This window comes from Mandrillus leucophaeus, unplaced genomic scaffold (genome assembly GCF_000951045.1).
Source record: "Mandrillus leucophaeus isolate KB7577 unplaced genomic scaffold, Mleu.le_1.0 Scaffold1561, whole genome shotgun sequence".
Classification (NCBI taxonomy): Eukaryota; Metazoa; Chordata; class Mammalia; order Primates; family Cercopithecidae; genus Mandrillus; species Mandrillus leucophaeus.
Genome location: NW_012101545.1, coordinates 86,145 through 93,517, shown reverse-complemented (window position 1 = coordinate 93,517; position 7,373 = coordinate 86,145).

Below are 7,373 nucleotides of genomic sequence, written 5' to 3'. Positions count from 1 at the left end.
CATTAGAGTGGGCCCCAAGCCAACATGATTAGTGACCTTATAAAAAGGAGAAATTTGGACACAGAAAAACACACGCACACAGGAAGAACATAATTTGAAGATGAAGACAGAGATTGGCGTGATGCATCTACAACTCACGGAATGCCAAAGATTGTCAGCAACCACCAAAAGCTAGGAGAAGGCATAGGACAGACTCTCCTTCACATTTGTCAGAAAGAACCAATTCTATCGATGCTGATTTTAGATTTTTAGCCTCCAGAACTGTGAGAGAATGAATTTTTGTTGTTTAAGCCACCCAGTTTATGGTACTTTGTTACAGTAGCCCTAGAGAACTAATACAGTTCTTTCGAGGTTATTATATTGTAAAACCTCCTCTAGGTTTTGGTACTTTCTGCATGTGCTAAAAAAACTAGTGTTCACGGTGCAACTGATGCTCGTCTGTTTATTGACTATTAATTGTTTAACTTTTACCCTCCCCCTACTTTGTGAACTACCACCTTCTACTCATAAACGGTAATATAACTCAGATGTGTGTTACCGTGATGGCTAATTTTAGGTGTCAGCTTGGCTGGATTAAGGGATACCTGGATAGCTGGGAACACATCATTTTTGAGTAGGTCTATGAGGGTGTTTCCCAAGAGACTGACATTTGAATCAATGGGTTGAGCAAGAAAGAGCTGCGTTCAGTAATGAAATAAGCTAAGGGCCTGGATAGAACTGGAGCTGGGATCCCCTTTTTCTCTTTTTCTTGCACGTCAGAACTCCAGGATTCAAGACTTTGAACTCCAAGACTTGCACCAGTAGCCGCCCAGATTCTCAGGCCTTTGACTCTGTACTGAGGGCTATGCTATCATCAGCTTCCCTGGTTCTCAGACCTGTGGACTCAGACTGAGTCACATCACTGGCTTCCTTGTTTCTCCAGCTTGTAAACAAGTTACTGTGGAACTTCTCAACCTCCATAATTGCATGAGCCAATTCCCATATGAAACCTCCTTTCATATCTATCTATCTATCTATCTATCTATCTATCTATCTATCTATCTATCTATCTATCTATAATCTCATGTTGGTTTTGTCCCTCTAAAGAATCTTGACTAACACAGTTATTATTATTAAAAAATAATAATGATGGCAGCACCATGGATTGAGTAATTATTGTGTGCCAGGCACTGTGCAATTGTTCAATGTTCATTGCTTCATTTGGTCCTCTCAATAAGCCTAGAAGGTAGGTACTATTATTATTCTTGGAAGTTTAAAAATGATTATCTAAGTCATACAAGTAAAAAATGGCAGACGCAGGGTTCAAACCCAGTCAATCTCATTCCAAAACCCTAGTGTCTGATCACTGCATATTATCTCCCATATAAGGAGATGCTAAGATTCATAACAGGCTTATGAATTTGAGCTAGATATTATCAGCATTTTAATGTCTAAGTGAGTAAGGAAAATGTAAATAACCAGTGCAAAGACTGTATTACCATGAGTGAGGGCAAAGTCTTTTTAGAAAATGAGGTCCTGGAGCTATATTGCATTCAACACACCTGCTCTTGTCAACCAGAAGGACATAGCCCAACTCATTACCAATTCAGAAAAGGATAAAATAAATGCACACTGGGTCTTCCTTTTCTGTTTTCTTCATGTTCCAAAATGTGTGTCTCTCTAGAAAAGGCAGTTCTACTCTAAAGCTTGCTCCTGTTTGGCTGCAAGTGACAGACAGAGGGAGGCATTGTCAGAGGTTAAGAGTAGCTATACACTGATTTGTTTTAAAGCACACTTGATCCTTGAAAAACCTTCAAGCACAGTAACTCCTGGAAATGATGATAGAAAGGCATGCCTTCTTTTCTTCTGTATTTAGAACAATTCTGTAATTAAATGAAACAAATACATCCATATTTCTAAAAACAAGGGATATTTTTCAGTGGGGAAAGGGGAAAAAAAGCTATATCCTCTCTTTGGAAATTTCTAGGGTGTTAGTAATGGGGAATTTACTGCATTTTTGAATTTGACAATACTCTTAACTACTCATTCTCCAAAACAGAATCTACACACTGCCAGTTGATTTTCCATTGTAGTGTTAGTTCATGCAGAAGCCAGCCTCTCTTATTTAGTCCCTAGTGTGATCATGGCATATGGCTATGAGTTTCCTGTTTATTTGTTCATTTGCTTTTGTGGAAGGAATTCCGGTATTAGGCTCATTCGGTTGGACCAAATAAAGCTGATGACCTGTGAACCTGTGATCCAGTGAGGAGGGTATATAGAGTCTATGGCTTCATAACAGAGCATTGCAATCAACCCTTCCTGGGAAGGTCTACCAATGACTCTGGGTTATCCAAAGAGCTACTAGCCTTTTAAATTTTGGTTCCTCCATTTGTAGTTATAGTTCAAGCAGACACATAATAAAAAGGTTGGGTATGAAAGAAGAGGGGTTAGTGGTTAATAAGGAGACTTGGACTCAGACACATCTGCTTTCTCACCCTATCTTTGAGCTGTGTGACTTTAGGTGAGTCACTGAGACTCTCTAAACCTACTCCTCAAATCTGCAAACCAGAGATTATAATTGTACTTACTTCTGATGCAGTTAACAAGATAATGGCTGGCATATAATGAGAACTCAATAAAATACATATATATGTATTTTACATATAAATACACACACACAGAGACACACACACACACAAGCTAATAAGGTAGTGGTCTGATATTGTGTATCCTACATTGGTTAGCTTCTATTGGAAGTGACATCCCCTCCATCTGTAAATATGATACAGCGCTCATCCTAAGTCTTTTTCAGAGACCTACACTGGAGCTGGCACATAATTTATTGGTAAAGGGGAAAAGAGGAGGTTTCATATAGAGAATAGTCTGAGAGCCTCTTGGGCATCTAACTTCTCCCATCCCTTGACTGCTTTGCATCTGGAAAATTTGGAGTGTTTAATATGCTCATGTTGAAAGATAATGCCTTTAGAAAATACAGCACTTAAAGTTTTGATCAGTTATGACCTCAGGATTTTCAGGTAAGTGTTTAGGGGGTCATGGTAGGGTAGTGCCTGCAGCAGGGAGCCAGTCCTTCACAGACCAGTTGGAAGACATCAAAGGTTATTCTTGTTTCATAATTGTCAGTTGATTTTAGCTATGAACATATGTATAGCATTTCCTGAAGGTTCCTGAGAATCAACTTTAATCATCATCACTATTGTTTCGCAAGCACCCTTGTATAATCTTCTTGGTTTATATAAACTAATGGTTTCTACTCTGTACAAGGTTGCCGTTTGAAAAGGCACTGGGAAGAAAATACCAGCTGCAAAGGATGACACAGGCTGAAGTCATGTCAACAAGATCATAAGGCTGAAACCAGATATTTGTAATACTGCTTGTAACTTTCTCAAGAATAGGATATATCTTATATCTCTTGTGATTCATATAGCATCCATTACAACTCCATGTACATAGACTGAAAATGTTAGTTTAAATAAATTGACCATTACGTAGTAGGATTTTTCTTTTTATTTTAAATCGGAGTTGTGAGGCTGTGAGGAAATCATTTTCTTTATTTGTCTGAGGGAAGGAATTAGAGATTGGGGGCAATTTCTGTAACCAAACTTTCCTCAGTATTATATTTACTTTACTATATTCCCTTTTCTTAGTCTTTTATGGGCCATAAATTCAGCCTCTCTTTGGTTTCTAACTTAAGTTTTTATTTTTTATTTTTTGCTTAGGGCACTGGTTGTCACTTTTGGCTGCTCATTAGATTTAGCTAGGGAGTTTTAAAACCTATAGATGCCCAACCCCAGCTGTGGAGGCTCTGCTAGAGCCTGGAAATCAGACTCAGGTGTCCACAGACCTTCCCATGGGGAGAAGAATGAGAGTTAGAGAGAGAAAGGGGTAGAGAGTGGGTCTAGCATTGCAAATGTATATAGGGTGAGTCTGCCTAGTGTAATCTAGTACCACCTATCCCATCACACTCAGCCATGCCATTCTTAAGCACATAAAGGATGTACCTTCATTGACGCCTTGGTGTTGGCTGTTTCCTCCAGCTGAAATCCACTTTCTTCAGCTATTTTTGTGACTGGCTGCTTCTTTTCATTTAGATCGTAATTCAAGTATCATTTCCTCAGGAAGTCCTTCTCTATATAAGGTATAACCCTTCCCCTTTCACTTTCTATCTTGTTGCTTTGTTTTATTTACTTCATGCCATTTCCTACTATTGGAAATTATCTCATTTATGCAATTCTTTACATATTTGTTGTTATACTCACCTACTAACAGGACACTGTTGTATTTCCAGAACTTAGAACAGTGCCTGATGCCCCAAAAGCTTGCAGTATACATTTTTGAAATGAAAAACCCAAGGGTTTATGTTTATAACAGAAAAGACAAATATGTGACTAGATGTTGCTAATTGACTTATGGTATCCTTTCTCCCAGATTCTGTTACATAGTTCTTCTCAACACAGTTCTCAGTCATCCATCATTAGCCTTCAGATGAAACCTTTTTTAATACCCCTGGTTTAAAAAGTAATTTTTTGGACCTAGCTTATTTCATTTAGGAAATTAAGGCTCAAATAGGTTTAGAAAATTTTATTTTTTATTCATTCTTTTAATTTATTCACTTAAAAATATTTACTGAGAATTTAGAATACAAGAAGCAGTATTTTGTACAAAGTTTTGCCCAATACATCTCCAGAACTTTGATTTTGTGCTATGCTTGGTCATAATATATTTTTAAATATATATTTGCAGAATTTAATTCAATAGTTTAAAACTGATACATAAATTACTTTATATAAGGCATATATGACAAATGTAGGTGGGATGATTATAGTGTAGATTATAGGATCAACTTGGAGGCAGAAGGCATTTCAGATCATCTATTCCAGTGACCTCATTTTGCAGATGAGGAAGTTAAAAACCAGAGATATAATAGTTTGTTTTTCATTCATGCTCGAAAGATGAATAAAGGACTGATGGACTGAATCCTGCTGAACGTCATGTGAGTTTTTTGTGGCACAGCAGATCTCTGAACCCAGTTCTCCGTCCAGGGATCTTTCATCCCCACCTGTGATTCCAAAATGCATGTAATTAGAAACATCTGGGGATATTGCAAAACATGCTGGGAATGGTGTCCTGGAACTCAAATTTTTATAATCCCCTTCCTCCTTAGGTAATTCTGTTGCACAGCCAAATTTGGGACCACTATGTACATGATATTATTGATATATGAATGCGCCTCAGTTTTAACTGAAGAGATAAGGAGGTTCCATATAATGTATGGAGAATATCATTTATAGGACTTTCAAAGAAACCCTCTACTTTTTGCTTAGCTACACAGTACCAGTCTGAGCTAAATCTCAATAAACTAAAGACTGATTGCTTCTGATATTTAATTAAATCCAACAGTTATTGAGTATCAGAGATAAAATATGAATAAGATATACTTCTTAATATAGATGCTTTAAGTCCTGCTTAAATAGAGGACAATAAATTACTGGACCTTGATATTCCCCTGAATTTTAGATAATCATTATTTGTTGGGCTGTCAGCAATGTGTCTTATACCTTGCAAAGTGCACAAAGATGTTTAATTTGTTCTGATTTACTCTTACATGAAAGTATCAGCTTTTTGACTTAAACTCTCATGGAATTATGTACCAGTACTTAAAGTACTCTTTCATTATTTACATTCTCTGGGTGATTGGAAGAAGAAATGGAAAAGAAGCATCATATTTTGTCTCTCCTATATTTTCAGATTGAGCTGTAATGTATTTCATTATATAAAATATAATAATTATATAACATTTAATTTTTCTGTGGAGGTAGCAAGCCCTGTTTCCATAGCAAGCTCTGCTTTTACTGACCAGTTTTCCCTTTCTATACCTTATATTTTATCCAAAAGTATCTCTCAGCAGTAAAATATTCTATCCATAAACAATTCTCTGTATGCTCTTCACAGAATGTTGGGCCTAACATATTTTATGTGAAGGGGCATAGACATTCATTTCTCACATTTATGGAGAAGGGAAAGGAAAAGAAACATTTTAGACAGTTGTTAGACTCCAAGAGCCATTGAGAGATCCAGTGTACACTGGGTGCAATATGTATTTTTATATTTGTTTTTTAATGCCCTACCAGAAATGTTTCATAGAAAGAGTAGGACAAAGATTCAACTGACAGGACAACATATATGTGTATAATTTTTCCCCAGAGGAGAAAACTATGGAGTTTAGGGAGAGGAATGTCTGTGTCATTGTTAGGGCCACCAAGAGTTGTCTCTCTTATCTACTATGGCAGGGAAGATGCATGGGTGGGTGTGGAGGGCAAGTGATGGGTGCGGGTAATAATTGGGGTGGATGAGGGAGTGGGGAGCTGAGTGCTGGATGTGTGAGGAGATAGGAATGGGGAGATTTGCCTTGGGTTCATGCTAAGCTCCCAATAAAAGAAGGAATCTGCATTTCTTGTTCATACTGTGCTATGGGCAATTAATATAGTACCTGGCACATACGAGCTATTTTTTAAAAACATGTTGAATAAATGTATACTTGAATAAGTGTATGTTAAAGATCTGCTTACAGAATTATGCCACACTTTTTGAGAAAAATGAAGGTTAATAAATAGGATGAGTGATGTTTAGATGCATGTATTGGTTCTAGCATAATATTATGGATATAGCTGGCGCATAAGGAAGTTTTGTAGCCCAACCTCTAACATGGATGTTGAGTTAAGTCTTACATATTTTAATATTTTAAATACATTTGAAATAACTAAACACACCTTTTTTTAATTTTTAGGAAAGCATGCTCTCGTTTTCATTTTCCATCAAACAATTTTTCATGAGAATGAGAAATTTCATCCAAAATCAAAGTTATTCCAAAATTATGACTTTCGATTCCTAACATGTCATGTTAACTTTCTTTCTTTTGTAGATACTAACTCTTGGATTGAAATTTCAAATGTAAATTCAATGAGTCTTTCACTGAGTGGTGTGTGTTTGTGTTTGTGGGAACAGAATTGAAGGGCTGGGGAGGTGTGCTTCTTTTCTGACAGCATGTAGGCAGCATGTAGAGCAATAAATAATTTCCCTCAGTAGCTGTAAAGATGGGTAATATGTAGTTTTACATTTATAAATCAAATGGAATATAAATGATTGCCAACTAAAATGAAAACATAACTGTAATGAAATAACTTGAGGAAATGGAAGCTGGATTGCCAGTAGGGAAAGAAATGTGTATTTACTTTATTTAGTGAATTTTAATGAATTGTATTTATACACATAAGCTTATTAAATAAAAAGTCAAAACAATTGAATTTACTCAATCACTAAATTGATTTGAAGGGAAGCAGTTAGAGGCTAATCAGTGAGAAAAACCCTCCAACTGA